The 17,062-nt window shown below is 34.7% G+C and overlaps 1 protein-coding gene and 1 long non-coding RNA gene across 2 annotated transcripts in view; one reads left to right on the top strand and one right to left on the bottom strand.

Moving 5' to 3' along the window:
- c4 (complement component 4) overlaps positions 1 to 17,062 on the top strand; it is a 360,913-nt gene that overhangs the window by 25,969 nt on the left and 317,882 nt on the right. The gene's annotated exons all lie outside the window — the stretch shown is intronic.
- LOC127177404 (uncharacterized) lies at positions 8,332 to 9,882 on the bottom strand. Its single transcript, XR_007829219.1, has 3 exons — positions 9,781 to 9,882; positions 8,898 to 8,923; positions 8,332 to 8,544 (listed from the first exon to the last, which is right to left on the bottom strand). It is a non-coding gene; the product is annotated as an uncharacterized LOC127177404 (long non-coding RNA).

The following is a 17,062-nucleotide window of genomic DNA, read 5'->3' as shown; positions in this document are numbered from 1 at the left end:
TCATTGAGTATACGTACTGTAAAGCCATGCATGTGGCAGGAAGATATAGTAAAAGTGATGTATATCTGGCTCCAATTCAGTGGAAAATATACGGCCTTCATCCATTGTCTTTTTTTTTAAACATATCACATCAATTAAAGGCACAACATTCATTTTAACGCAGAATCAAATGCCCGGGGAGACATTTATTCTGCACCATCAAAAACATCTTGAGACATTTGCATTCCATTTAGGTGATATCTGTCCAAATATATTAGTACACAGTATATTACTTAGGATATCAAACATTTTTGAGTGTCTAAGAATGTGCTGATTTACCAGACAATACACATTTATGACAATTCAAACAAACAAACAAATAAATTATCAAATGAATAATACACGAATAATAAATACTAGACCTAATTAATACCTGATTTAAATGGAATGATGCCAGTGACAGATTTTTGCCGACTGAAATCAATCACACTACAACTTATGTAATGCAATGGCAACTATCCATCAGGAACCGATAAAAATGTTTTCTTCCAAGAATTATATCACTATAATACATCATGTGGTTTTGATGTAGTTTCCCAAATACCATCTGGAGGCTGTCTGATCTCCCAACTGCATGGGACACAGCGGAGCTTATATATTTCGTTTAGTGGCTTTCGCTTCTGTTTGTGATCAGTTTGTAAATACTGGCAATGGATTAAAAGCCAAGTCTGCTGTTGTAAATGTGTTCTGGCAGGTGCCAGGTGAATGTCCTCCAGGTTACAACATTATGAAACAAGTACCTCGCGTGCAGCAGGCTACACCCATACAGGACTTTCAGATAACAAATGCATCAAAGCTACACCTATATGAATAGACATTTTGAAGCATTTAGCTGGTCATTATCGACAAATACGGTTGAAGTCAAAAGTTTACATGCAAATGTTAATTATTTTACCAAAATAATAATGATAATACAAAATGCATGTTATTTTTTTAGTACTGACCTGAATAAGATATTTCACATGAAAGAGGTTTACATATAGTCCACAAGAGAAAATAATAGCTCAATTTATAAAAATGACCCCATTCAAAAGTGAATGATTCACAGCTGTGTTTTTGTTTTGTTTTGTTTATTGATAATTGTTCATGAGTCCCATGTTTGCTCTGAACAGTAAACTGCCTGCTGTTCTTCAGAAAAATCCTTCAGGTCTCACATATTTTTGGTTTCCAGCATTTTTGTCTATTTGAACCCTTTCCAACAATGACTGTGTGATTTTGAGATCCATCTTTTCACACTGAGACCAGCTGAGGAACTCATATGCAACCACAATTACAGAAGGTTCAAACGCTCACTAATGCTTCAGAAGGAAACATGATGCATTAAGGGGGTCGTGGGGGTGAAAACTTTTTGAATTTGAAGATCAGGTTAATTTAACTTATTTTGTCTTCTGGGAAACATGTAAGTATCTTCTGTAGCTTCTGAAGGGCAGTACTAAATGAAAAAATATGATATTTAGGCAAAATAAGAAAAATGTGCACATCTTCATTCTGTTTGAAAGTTTACACTCCCTGGCTCTTAATGCATTGTTTTTCCTTCTGGAGCATCATTGAGCGTTTGAACCTTCTGTAATAGTTCCATATGAGTGTGAAAAAAAATGGATCTCAAAATCATTCAGTCATTTTTGGAAAGGTTTCAAATACACAAAAATGCTGAAAAACCAAAGAACTTGTGGGCCCTGAAGGATTTTTCAGAAGAACAGTGGGCAGTTTAACTGTTCAGGACAAACCAGGGACTCATGAACAACTATCACTTAAAAAACAGCTATGGATCATTCAGTATTAAGAATCAAGCGTATGTAAACTTTTGAACAGGGTCATTTTTATTAATATAACTATTATTTTCTCTTTTGGACTATATGCACATGTATTTTATGTTAAATATCTTATTCAGGTCAGCAGTTAATAAAACATAACATGCATTTTGTATGATGCCTCTTATTTTGGTAAAATAATTACATTTTGCAGATTCTGCAAGGTGCATGTAAACTTTTGATCTCAAATGTATATATTAAAAAAGTATGTATAAATAATATTTTTGTGCTAACATTTTGAGAATATTATTATAGATTAGATAACTCTAAATAAACGTTCTATTAACTAGAAGAATGTCTTTTCATAATTTTGAGAGAACATTGCCAGAACATTGTCTAACATTCCATAATATCTATATACAGTGCAAAATATGTGCTGCTGAAATATCAAAGAGTTATCAAAGAATAATAGAAAAGATTATATACATGTTATATAATATTGTCATGGGTGCCTCTGTCCATGCAAGACCACACTAAAAATAATATTTTTTATCCTTAGGCAACACGTGGACATTATTTAAAAGAGAACACAGGAAATGTGTTTTTCATACAAACCATGTGTGTGGTTGTGTTCCGTTGGAAAAGACCATTCTCTGGTGTCACAACTAGACACTTACATCATAACGTGACACTTTGAACTCTACAATGTACTAAAGAAGAATTTCACAGCAGGCTGATTCAAACAGGTCACCAAAACTGCAGAAACTACTATAAGGGAAAAAACAATTATGCTATAGAGTATTTAAGCAAAGGTATAAAACAGGCGAGTCCTTTAAATTTTCCTTCCATATCTCATTGCTGCTTGTAACTGTCTGGAGTTTGTCCTTAAATGTTTCCATGCAAGTTTATTGTGGAAGAATGGCCTCTTAACCACAGTTCATGAGGGGAAATGTGCTTCATTTCTGTGTAATGTCAATTTTACTTAGAGTTTTGGCCTCTTGCCTGTTATATTTTAGCCAAATACAGCCATAAACATCATGCGCCTCGTTGGGATACCCTGCAAATGAGATTTTCTGACATATTTCTTCTCCTGAGCTTCTCCAAGACTGCACTACTGTTAAATTATTTACCACTGTTAAAAAAAGGTTTTCCAACATTTATTTTATAAAAAATACATCTTTACTATCAATAGACATTGCATATATTCATTCTCAAAAGTATTATTTATGATTACGGGGCTGTTGAATGCTTAAATCTGCAGTTATTTTCTGGGAAATGTATAGCTACCTTATTCTTCAACACTCATTAGCCACTATCCGCCTTTTTTCTGAACACAAAATTCTTATCTGCCTCATAAAGGAAAGATGCTTTACAAGTCCGCAACCATTAGCCGAAAAAGCATAACGGCTAAAGCTAACGCTTCCGGTCTGGCAGTACGTGGGAAAGGAGACCAGATTTTCTTTGAATGGACGTCAATGGAAGAGAGGCTTCACTACGCTGAATAAACAGCTCATCTAATGAATCGACAGCCTCCCTGTTGAAAAAAAACAGCATATGCTGGTTAAGTATGCTCTGAAGCATGGCTGCTGGTTTGAGCTGGTCCTTAACTGGTCATGACATGGTTTAAGATGGTTCTTAGCTAGTCATGTGCTAAGCAACTAGCTCCTGCTCAGGACCATCTTAGGACCAGCACATGACCAGCTAAGGACCAGCTTAAACCAGCTCAAAAAAGCAGCCATGCTTCAAAACATACCTAACCAGCATATGCTAGATTTTTCAACAGGGCTATCTGCTAATCTTCAACATGTTTACACTAAACAATACATTTTAACTATAGAGTTTACTTTGAAAAAAACACAGTTTTATAACAGAAGTCACAGACTTACCGACAGGTGGGATTCAGTTTATGGCACTTCAAATTCAATTCATTCTATAGTATCTGTAAACGGCGACTGAGTGGCGCACAACTCTGACTGAAATTAAATGATGTCAAGGCTGCAATGTGATTGGTTATAAAGCTGTGATCCATATTGACTGTTATGCTTTCCCCAATAGTAGCCTAAGTAATAAAAACCCTCTTATCTCCCAATAGTAAGACTATCTCTGGTACAGTTAGACTTACCAATTTGCAATATCAAGCAGCTGTTTTGTACAGCTAATAATGGACCTTTCTCACATTTCCGGGTTTCTCATAGTGGAATTTGACATAGTTGGGTAAAACCCAAGAGCAGTCCCTTACAAAAATGTCCTGTGGTATTCCATATGATAATACATCAAAAGTACCACATCTAATTGTGTACTATTGTGTTGTTTTTTGGGACATTTTACCACAGAATTTTGTTGTACAGTATGTAATATTCCTGTAATATTTTTGCGGTAACGTGTGGTATTACTTTCACATTTCTGTAGTATTTACCACAGGATTCTGTGTTGTACAGTATGTAATATTGCTGTAATATTCTTGTGTTATAATAGTCATATTTCTGCAGTAATACTAGGACTATCCTGTAATAAACCTGTGGCCCTTAATTGTTATATTTTCGGAGTATTCTGTGGTATTCCTTTAACCTTTCAAGTGAGGGTACACTGTAAACCCTGATAAGCCTTAAAAACATTGAGTACAAGTATCTCAAAAAAAACTTAATGACTTTTATTGAACAGAATTTTCTTAACCGCTTCCATTTAACACAGTGAAAATTAATATTTAAAATACAACAATATATTGTTAATTGTGGAAAATTAATTTCTACACACTGCAGAGTTTAAACATTTTCCACAACACCACAAAACTTTTACAACCTCAAAATGCAAAAGCATTTCATTGAACATCAAATGCAGATGTATTTTGGTACATCTCGATAAATGAAATATAAGTCTTTTTAACCCTTTAAAACAAAAGCTTTTTTGCCCTAAATTGCCTAGCCTCATCACTAACAAGAGTCAAGTAAATGTGTTATATCAAGGAAAACCTGTAAAGGCAATGTGTACAAGGATATCTGGCTTCAAACTAAAAATGACAAGACAGCAGCAACAGTAAAATGACAAAATGCAAATATTTTACAAAATTATTTCTTTTTACAGGTTTACATTCAATAACTGCTGTTAGTGATAAGGCTGGGTGCATATACAATGCCAAAAAATTAGAGCAGACAGTAATTGTGCAAACAAGTGTCACTCATTCAAAAGATGAGAATCCCTGATGTCAGCTGTGTTGTAGTTTGGAGCGTTTAGCCAAGCCCAGGCCTGGTTTTACAGGGGTCTGGGCAAAAAACCCTCACTTGAAGCTGTAATAATAGCATGCTAGTGGAAGAGATCTAGCAAACTATCCCCAGAACATCTCCAAGATCTGGTTCACCAGACTCCTCCTGAATAAATAAGAGAGAGATATAAACAGAAATTAATAACCAACTAACCAATATCAAGTCTAATATCATGTTATTTATACAGCGCGTTATTTACACAACAGATTGTGTCAAAGCAACTTTACAGTATTAAATAGGACAATAGTGTGTCAATAATGCAAAGGTTCCAAGCTGCAGCAAAGTCAGATTGCAGAGGACTCATCTGGGTCTAAAAGCTGCATTTAAACTGCATTTTTAATCTTCAGTCTGCTGACCACCATTAAAATCCACTGTATGGAGAAAAATCCTGGAATGTTTGCTATTTAGAACATTTAAAGAAAAATGGCCCACTTCATATTAATCAAAGAGACAAATCCCATTCTGAATGCTGATGAAAATTTCATATATATAACTGAAATGCTCATACATTTACGGTTAGGGATGGGTATCATTAAGGTTTTAACGGTATTACTACTTCTATCGATACCACTTATCGATTCGGTACTTTAACGGTACTTTTATCGGTACTTTTTGTTGTGTTTTTTCATTAAAAAAACGAAACAAATTGAGAACAGAAATAACACTTTATTTTTTAAATGTAAAATAATTATCTATAGCTTAGCAAACACCAATGTTTGAGCAAATATCTATTACACAAACAAAACCAATGATTGTAAAACAAATAAATAAACACAATTTTCTTGTAAATGAATATACAATGATTTAAAGCAGTGGTTTCCAAACTTTTTCTGCCGGGCCTTTTGCAGAATAAAAAAATTCAAGCCCCACGCCCGCATTTACACATAAACATAAACACAACTTGAGAAGGATTTATTTGAAATGTAATAATTAAAATTCAGTGTGTGACAACTTACTGAAAAAAACTAAACATGGAACTAGTCACTTGTAACTAGTCACTTTACTATGTACTATTTTTTGCAAGATAATTTCGCAGTGGGGTCTTGTATCACCCTGAAAATGTTTATTTTTTCATAAAAATCTAGAGATGTACCGAAATGAAAATTCTTGGCTGAAACTGCTTTGTAATAATTATTTATTATTTTATTAATTAATATAGTTGTTTTGTTAGACTTTTTAATTTAACTCAATATTACTGAATAAAAAAAATATACTGAATAAAAAACATTTTATTCAGTTCTATGAAACAGAGAATCAGATATAACTTTTTTTTTTTTTGACTAATTATAAAAATAATGTATAGTCCTACAAAGCAATTATTATCAGTTCATGTGATCAGAGCATACCGTCACGAGAGGGTAGCGTCATTTTACCAGCGTTGTCCAGTACAGCAGTACTACAGCATGTTACAGCCATAGTATGCGACGCTATTGCAAACAGGAACGAGTATACATAGAAATTTTCTGTCCGCGCGTTATTTGTGCGGTCTTTGTATTTCCGTTGAGCATAAGCGGTACACGAGTGGAGCATTCATATGGGCCGTGAGGAACTCAACGGAGCGCACATTCATAGAGCGGAATATTGAGCAGAGCTTAACACATTAATTGGTGTGCGCTGAATACTTCCGGACTGCGCGGGAGATATTTTCAGCCGTTTATCATTTTCGAATTTCTATAAAAATCGGCTGTACACTAGCTTTGCCGCGCCCCACCCCAGGGGTCGCGCCCCCCAGTTTGGGAACCACTGCTTTGGATCGTTTGGCTCTCTCCACCATTGTCACTCCATAAGCGCGAGCTCTCTCGTGTGTGCGCGAGCTCTGTGTACTGCGGAACAGACTACATTTCGTGCATGAGATTGCAAATAACTGCAGTGCAGGCGAATAACGAATATTATCGCAAATTACAAAAGGCTGGTCAGGTAAGGTAATGTTTATTTAGCAATAATAAATAGGAAATTTATTTTTAAAAATTCTCCAGTACCGACAGCAGAACCGTTAACGTCAGAGCTTATCGATACTTCGGTCTTTTATAATTAGGCACCGGGACCGATTAAGTACCGGGTTTCGGTACCCATCCCTATTTACGGTAACACTTTAGAATTGGGTAAATGTATTCACTATTAACTACAACTTTTCCCTCAATAAATTCCTAATTTGCTGCTTATTAATAGTTAGTAAGTTAGTTGTTAAGTTTAGGTATTGGGTAGGATTAGGAATAAATTATTGAACACTACAGATGTTTATATACTCCACAAGACAAAATAATATCTAATTTAAATGACCACGTGCAAAAGTTTACATACCCTTGAATCTCAACACTGGGTGTCATTTCCTGGATGATTCACAACTGTTTTTATCTTTTTTATCTTTTATCTTAAGTTCCTTGTTTGTCCTGAGCAGTTCATCTGCCTGCTGTTCTTCAGAAAAATCCTCCAGCTCCTGCACATTATTTGGTTTTCCAACATCTTCTACATATTTTAACACTTTCCAAATGTGACTGTATGATTTTGAGATCCATCTATTTAACAATGAGAACAATTGAGGGACTCATACATAAGTATCAGTAAATGTTTTCACCTTTTGTAATAGTAGGCAACACAATGCATTAAGAGCCAGGGGGGTGTAAACTTTTGAACTGGAATGTTTTGAATGTCTACATTTTTCTTGTTTGCATATTTTTTCCCCTCCATTTAGTATTGCACTTCACAAGGTACATAAATATTTACATCTCTCCCAAAAGACAATGTAAGTACAATTTACCCTGATCATCCAATTCAAAGGTTCTTAATGTATTGTGCTGCTTTCTTGAGCATCAGTGAATGTTCTCATCTTTTTTTTTTAATAGTTATGAATTAGTTCCCCAATTGTCCTCAGCTGGAAAAGATGGATCTCAAAATCATACATTCACTTTTGAAATGGGTTCAAATATGCTGCTGGAAAACCAAATAATGTGCAGGAGGATTTTTCTTAAGAAGAGCAGGCAGCTGAACTGCTCAGGACAAACAAAGAAATAATTAACTACCACAAAACATAAAAACAGTCATGGATCATCCAGGAAACCGCACACAGTATTAAGATACAAGGGTATGTAAACTTTTGAATGGAGTCATTTTTGTAAATTCAGTCATTATTTGGTCCTGTGGAGTTTAAATAAACATCTGTTTTGTGAAATATTCAGGTCAGTACTAAATAAAAAAAATAACATGCAATCTTCATGATCCCTATTACTTTTTATAAAATCGTATAAAACTAACATTTTGCGTATTCTGCAAGGGGTATGTAAACTTATGAGCAAAACTTTACATGATCATTGTACATTAAATTTAAACACCCAGAAACCAGACACCAATAATACAAACTCAAAGCCTAAAAAAGCCCAGTTCCTTAAATAAAAGTTAGAAACTTACTTTCTTTAGTAAAACACTAAAGACCCATGATCCCTTGGTCACTAACACCCTTGGTGGTTCACTGGTGTTTGGCGATGTAGTGAGGTCTTCTGAAACAAAACAATTGGTCTGTGTAAGAAACTAAACATTATTTATTACATCACTCACATAATGACATACAGTACTTGTCTAGTTTGTAAACATTACAATTTGTAAATGTTCACAAAGAAGACTCTTCAGCTCACCAAGGCTGCATTTATGTGCTGAAAAATACAGTAAAAACTAAAAACACTAATAGCATCAAAAAGTTTTAAAATAACTGTTTAAACTGTTTGTAAAATACATCTTAAAATGTAATTTACTGCTGTGGAGCAAAGCTGAAACTTTATTAACATTATTAAAAAAAAAAAAAAAAAAAAAGTATATTAGAATGATTTCTGAAGGATCATGTGACACAACTTACACTGCCAAATCATGCTGGAACCTAACCTGAAGGAAAAGAAAATGTCAAAGTTTAATCCTCCATCAAAACCATTCAATCTGAATTCCTTACAGTACAGTTCATTACTATGTAGACCTGCCACAAATGTATATATATATATATATATATATACACATCTTAATTTTACAACATGGACTTCTGCTTCAATAGCTACTACAGGCAATCTAGGATAAAACTATATCTGCACTACAAACACCAGCGTGATATATATAGAATAATAAATGAATTAAACTAAGAAATACCTATTTGCAGTATCAAACATCAAAACAGACCATTTCAATTGAATTTACAAATGTATGTGCCACTTTTACGTGTCACTCCTGTTACTGTGAATGTACAGTAATGCAGTACAGTACAGTAAAACTGCAGCGCTCTAGTAATGGATCCCGCCTTATAAATGACAGAGTAAATAGAAGAGAAGCTGCTGCTAAGGTTATACGTTTCTGGTCTGGTAAACACGAGAACAAAGGCATTATACATTAACTGGACCAAACTAAAATTTACGTCGTTTAACGTTATTTGAGTAACGTTATATAAAAAGTTTTCTAGCAGTTTCGCCTCATGGCTCTTTCAAGTAAAGACCGTTCACTCGTCGCTCATATTTGCGCTCTAATACACATACAACACGACCTTTGGGCGACTATATGGTATTTAGTAATTCATATTTCCCCTTTAAAACGGCATACAATTTCATAGCAGTATTCCTTTCACCGAATATAACCGTGTTTACAGTAACGTTATACCATGGCAAGTCTTACAATTACTCCATAAGAAGACTAGAAACGGCCACATTTTTTTCAAAAGCCTTCTTAAAACACATTTAAAATATATATTAAACACTTACTTTGAGACCAGTGATGATTGTCGTCGAAAAGTTAAGAACACAGATCCAACCTGCTGCAGATTCAGTCAGCATTTTCCTCAAGATTCGATTCCCGCCGGCGCCTTCACCACGCGGGGGCTTCTCCAATGGCGTTAGATTTGGCGCATGTTTGGTAAACCAGCGCATGAAGCTCGTTACCGCCACCTGCTGCTTTGAAATGTCATCGAGTAATATATGAAGAGTTATGGCATTTTGCGTAAGATTATATATATATATATATATTATATATATATATATATATATATATATATATATATATATATAAAGTGTGTACATGCACAGATTTGACACACAATGTGTGTACACTAAAGTCACAGCAACATTAATATTTGTAAAAATGGTCTTTAACATGAAAACAGATGTATGCACTTTTGATTATTGAGTGCAGAAGGTTTTTGGAAATTTAAGCCATTCTTGCCGCTTGCTATTCTAAAGTAAATGATTTTGACGTTGATGTCGTTCTAAGGTGGTAATCTGAAACCATTTAGCTGCATACATTTTCATAATCACTTGCAATTTACAGATTTTACAGCTGGAAGAGAGGTGTACATATGTTATAAGCATTTTATAAATGAGCCCAAGAAGGTAAAGTACTACAGGATATTCCTGTGATAGTGTACAACAAAAAGTGCTGTAGTAATTCTATCATTATTATCTCTGTTTCAATACTTTTGTATTACCATACAAAAAAACAACAGAAAAACAACATATGCCATCTAATGGTAAATTCTTGTGATACTGTACAGCAGAAAAGTGCTATGGTAATCCTGTCATATATAGCTTGTGTTGGTATTACCACAGAAGAACAACAGAAAAACAACATATGCCATCTAATGGTAAATTCTTGTGATACTGTACAACAGAAAGTGCTGTGGTAATCCTGTCATATTTAGCTATGCTCATTTGTTGTGTGGTAAATTTATGTTGTACTGTTGCAGTACCACAGGATTACCACTGGACATTTTTGTAAGGGCGTGAATGGGAGAGTACCACAAATATATTTTTTGCATTCCCATTTGCTCAAATAGCAAAAGAAAAACTACACGATAGTGTTTTCACGACTTTCAATCAAAGAAAAAAAATGAGCCAGACTGATATCGATAGTCAGAAGAGAGAACAATGTCAAATTTACGGTCCCTCCTATAGACGCGGCATTAGAAACACCCTCGCATAGCGTTAACTATTTTTTTTTTTTTTGTAACTTGATGAAAAGGTGATATAATACAAAGTATAGTGTTATAAATGTGCATACATATTTTTTTTTAAAATCAAAATATAAAAAACTTTAAAGGATTTATGATGACGCTGAACCGTTGGAACGCGTCATCACAGGCTTGTGAAAAAGGTCCATACCTGAACACGACTGGAAGCCCATAAATTTACAGATGGCCACGCCCACTCTTTCGGGGAGAATAAAGTGGACAGTAGTTTCAGATAGGTGTTCAAATCACTACGCCAAACGATTTCAGTCATTTCAAATGTTCTTACAGCCTACAGCAGCAAAAAAAAAAAAAAAACAAAGAAATAAATATAGTAAACAACAACATTAAACGACTCTCTCTGTCTCTCTCTTCCACATTCCACATTTTGGAATTAGCAACAGTGTTGGGTGGAATGCGTAAGAAATTAATTTTGCTCACAAGAGCGCTTTAAGGACAAAAACCTGACTGATATCTTTAAATACAACTTCTGAACAATATTTGAGGTGTGGTAACTGTAGTATAAGTGGGTCAGTTAGTAGTAACTACAGCTAGTAAACTGTTGGGCTCTACAATGCCATTGTGGCTGATTCAAAACACACACTCAGCTCCTCATTCAATCTATTGCCATCTGGGCGAATATATCGTTTCGCTCTGGTATCAAAAAACAGGACAAGGTTTTCTTTTATTCCACTGGCAAGAAGACTTCTAAATAGTAGCAAAGCACCATGAAGTCAGCTGGTCTGTCATTTTATCTTATTGTTGTTGTTTTTGTTTTATGTGAGAGGGTTATGATGTGTCAAGTTGTTTTATGTTGTTTGTTAGATTGATGAAATGTCTGCTGATAACGATGCAAATCAGTTTCCCCAAGGGGACAAATAAAAGCTACCTTACCTGGTCCATTGAATTATTAGAAAATAATGCATAACATGCATTATTTTCTAATAATTCAACGTCCTGTCATCAATTATTCTGTACTTATATCATTACAGCATTTTTAGCGGAGGAGTTTTAACATCTTGACACAATATATTTTGACAGATTTAAGTCTCTAAACATCAGCAAAATTTTAGATTGTGTGACAGCTGTGCCGTTTTGGACAGCATTCAAATATAAACAATGTGCCAGCCAACTCCCAGTCTCCAATAAAAATCAAACAAATTTCTCAGTGTTTGGGCTGTTACATATTATGCTACGCCATATTTTGACTATTATGTTTGTGCAGAATCTATTAGCATTGGACTGGAAACTTACAGCATCTGGAAACCCAATTATTTGACATTTTATGGCCACTCAGCTCAAAGCTCAAGTGTGTATGCAAAAGTCAAATGGTCTTTTAATTGGTAAGATAAGAGGATCTTGCATTTACTACAACTATTTGAAATGTTAAAAGCTCTGAGATAAGTACATAATGTTAAGTGGCTTTGCCATGTTTGTTGTGAAGACAAATGTTAAGATCTCTGACAAACACAGGAGATGGTAACATCTGCAAATCCAAAAGCTCCACATTTTGGATCCATCATAGAACTTAAATAAATTGAGATGACTTTTCTTGGAAAAATCCTTGCGTCCATGGATCCAAAAGTTACGTATTGGATTGCAGATTCAGACGGCGCTGTCTACACAATCATTCCATTATTATGTGTTGAGAAATTCAGATAGTTTTGAACCTCTCAGGACCAGGATGAAGAGTTTGACGATTCCTCATGCTAGATGGTCATCCTGTGTCAGTGAAAGAGGCTGCTAAAGTGAAGATAGTTCCTGTTCATGACAAAGATGGAAGGAAACCAACAGAAGATGGCAAAACATCATGAAAAACAACTCTACGTGAATCTAAATTACTGAAAGCGGTGATGGATAAACCTTTGGACATTTCATGTGTTCAGTGTCTCCCCAAAGTATTTTCTTCACTTCAAGTATTTGTATTCTCCAGCATGTGATTAATAATGCCAAAATATCTCCTGACAGCTGCTCACAATCTTCTATCTGAAGGCTTCCATGGGACAGACAGATTTGTGCGTGATGATATATTTTGTTTTTCTGTTTACTCTCCATGTCAGCTTTGAAATGATAAAATATGAGTTGGTTTATCTATTTATTGGGCTCCATTTTCACAACTTACTGTAAGTATTTCTTGGCAGCAAGTCAAAACTCCATTCTCACAATACAAATGATGCTTCTGCTAAATGAAAATGCAATTAACTGCCTAACTTAGTATTTGAATTATTTTAAGTGATAGAGTAGATGTTTTATTATTTGTTTAGAAATGCACACATCTGCTTGCAGAGACAGAAGCTGTATTCTTTGGAATAAACAGTTTCAAGTATGCAATACAAATGTTTTGAGAAATCTAAAAATGTGCTTCATGTTGTAACATCCAAACTAACTGGGTTTGTTTAATGGATGGTGTGATAGAGTTGTGTTGTTTATGCCCTATCATATGGAGCTGCTACAGCTGAAGCTGAAAATGGAATTAAAGACAGGAACTAAGGCCAAAAAATGCAGGATGTGGTTTCACAAAGCATAACATACTTAAGGGCATGGGATAAACAAGATAAATGTATTACAGTAATAGTCCGGTCAAAAAACCTTGGTTTTCTGCTCAAGCTCCTTAAACTACAATATCTCCTTTTTTTTTTTTTAGTTTTGAATAATATAAATATATATAATGATATAGAGATATACAGTTGAGGTCAAAAGTTTACATACACCTTGCAGAATATGCAATATGTTAATTATTTTAACAAAATAAAAGGGATCATACAAAATACATGTTATTTTTTATTTAGTATTGACCTGAATAAGATATTTCACATAAAAGATATTTACATATAGTCCACAAGAGAAAATAATAGTTGAATTTATAAAAATGACCCTGTTTAAAAGTTTACATATGCTTGATTCTTAATACTGTGTTGTTACCTGAATGATCCACAGCTGTGTTTTTGGTTTGTTTGTTTGTTTACTGCCCGCTGTTCTTCAGAAAAATCCTTCAGGTCCCACAAATTCTGTGGTTCTTCAGCATGTTTATGCATTTGAACCCTTTCCAACAATGACTGTATGATTTTGAGATCCATCTTCTAACACAAGAGGACAACTGAGGGACTCATATGCAACAGGTTCAAATTGCTCCTGATGCTCCAGCAGGAAACCAAATGCATTAAAAGCCCAGGGGGTGAAAACTTTTGAACAGAATGAAGATGTGTAAATTTTTCCTATTCTGCCTAAAAATCATATTTTTATCATGTAGTACTACGCTTCAGAAACTACAGAAGATACTCAGAAGAAGATTCTCAGAAGGCAAAATATGTTCAATTTACCCTGAACTTTAAGTTCAAAAAGTTTTCACCCCCTGGGCTCTTAATGCACTGTTTTACCTTCTGGAGCACCAGTGAGCATTTGAAACTTCTGTAATAGTTGCATATGTGTCCCTCAGTTGTCCTCAGTGTGAAAAGGTGTATCTCAAAATCATACAGTCATTGTTGGAAAGGGTTCAAATGCACAAAAATGCTGAGAAACCAAAGAATTTGTGGGTCTTGAATGATTTTTCTGAAGAACAGTGGGCAGTTTAACTGTTCAGGACAAACAAGGGACTCATGATAAAACAAACAAACAAAAAAAAAAAAAAAAAAAAAAAAAAAAAAAAAAGCTGTGGATCATTCAGGTAACAACACAGTATTAAGAATCAAGTGTATGTAAACTTTTGAACGGGGCAATTTTGATAAATTCAACTATTATTTTCTCTTGTGGATTATGTAAATGTCTTTTATGTGAAATATCTTATTAAGGTCAGTACTGAATAAAAAATATGTATTTTGTACGATCCCTCTTATTTTGGGAAAATAATTAACATTTTGCACATTTTTCAATCCTGATAAAAAATGTATCACAGTTTACACACAAAGACTCGCACAAATAAATAAATAAAAATTAAGCAGCACAGCTTTTTACAACATTAATACTACATATTTCTTGAGCACCATATCAGCATATTAGAATGACATCTGAAAGATCATGTGATATATAAACATGAATAACATGAATAATGTACATTAAAAACAAATATATTAAAACAGATAAAGTAGTATTACTGTTTTTCCTTTAGCATATTAGATATCATAAGAGACATTTATCCCCAAAACCAAACAAACATATTATTATTATTATTTTTGATCCTCTGTGTGGTATAAACGTAGTACAAAAACACTTATTCTGAAATGACTGTAATAACTGTTGGTTCTCTATTCATTAGTTTAAAACAGTTCTTTCCATTATAATGAAGATCCATTCAACCACACTATTAAAGAAAGGAAAAGACAAGACGAGGCAAGAGAACGAGAAAACGAAGTATAATATTGTATCATTAGTAATGAAGCGTTCCATTTCAACCACTCATAAAACCTCCGATGTAGGGAGTGCAGACATAACCAACCAGTGCCAGGATTTTCAACAGTATGGTATTTTAACAATATCTTTTAAAAACAATGTGGGTATTAATAAATCCAGCAATAGTTCTTCCTTTTTGGTGCAGCTCTCTCAGACATGTCGCATAATAGTAATGTTTGGAAGTCAGTTTGGCAGTTACGACTGGACTGACTCTCTTCCCTCGTGCTTTTATAGCCAAAGTTGTAATATGTGTGTAAAGAAGTCAACTTTCCCTCCCGGCCCATTTGTTAAGTGCCTGTTGTGTTAAGGTCTGGTGCTGAGCGGTGACCTTTGACCCTTTAGACATAGCTGAACCTGTTTATGTCTGTCAGTACTGCAGCTTTTAAAGAAAATACCTCACAAGTTAATGTTAATTATTTTATTAAAATAACAGGGATCATACAAAATGCATGTTATTTTTTTATTTAGTTTTGACCTGAATAAGATATTTCACATAAAAGACGTTTACATATAATCCACAAGATAAAACAATAGTTACATTTATAAAAATTCCCCTGTTCAAAAGTTTACATACGCTTGATTCTTAATAGTGTGTTGTTACCTGAATGATCCACAGCTGTGTTTTTTGTTTGTTTGTTTGCTGCCCGCTGTTCTTCAGAAAAATCCTTCAGGTCCCACTTATTCTTTGGTTCTTCAGCATTTTTGTGCATTTGAACCCTTTCCAACAATGACTGTAGGATTCTGAGATCCATCTTCTGACACTGAAAGTAGTCAACTTTCCCTCCCGGCCCATTTGTTAAGTGCCTATTGTGTTGGGATGTTAAGGTCTGGCGCTGAGCGGTGACCTTTGACCCTTTAGACATAGCTGAACCTGTTTATGTATGTCAGTATTGCAGCTTTTAAAGAAAATACCTCACAGGCATGTACAATTTAAAGGGATGGTTCATCCAAAAATAAAAATTCTGTCATTAATTACTCTCATGTCGTTCCAAACCCTAAGATCTTCATTCATCTTCAGAACACAAATTAAGATATTTTTAATGAAATCCAAGAGCGTTCTGACCCTGCATTAACAGCAAGGGTCAAAATGAGGGTGAGTACACAATGAACTCTTTGCTTGAAATATGTTCTAGTTGCAAAAACATGCATTTTGCAAGTTCAACCCTTACGTAACCACAAAGATTCAAAAAGCGATTTTTTTACCTCAAACAAGTCATTTCAAATACCTTGGTGGGCTGTTTGAGAAGGTGTGGGGATGTATGAGTTGCAACCCACCAGCATTACTGTACAACCAACCCTTTCCCAGTTTGGTGTTCTTTGCATTGCCCCTCTTGCCTGAACAAGCTATTGAGGGTTTGGCTCCAACATGACTGCAAACGAAAGATACTGACAGAGCATTTGGATGTATAAAATGATGGAACAAAAGGTCAACACATGATGACAAATTTTGCCATTCTGCTAATTAGAATAAAATGAGATAAAATGACTCAAACAGGTTGTCAGAAAGATAGTTTGTAGTTCTTGGAAGCAGCTCAAATGAACCAGCTGCACCGTGTGCATTACAGTGGGATGCGTGTCGCCACTAGCCCCCATCAGAAATGTCCCGCTTTGACCTCTACCTCTGTATGAAAATGAATAGCAGCAAGTTCAGTCTCGCA

This window comes from Labeo rohita, chromosome 15, assembly GCF_022985175.1.
Source record: "Labeo rohita strain BAU-BD-2019 chromosome 15, IGBB_LRoh.1.0, whole genome shotgun sequence".
Taxonomy (NCBI): Eukaryota; Metazoa; Chordata; class Actinopteri; order Cypriniformes; family Cyprinidae; genus Labeo; species Labeo rohita.
This window is presented reverse-complemented; position numbering and strand designations above follow the sequence as displayed.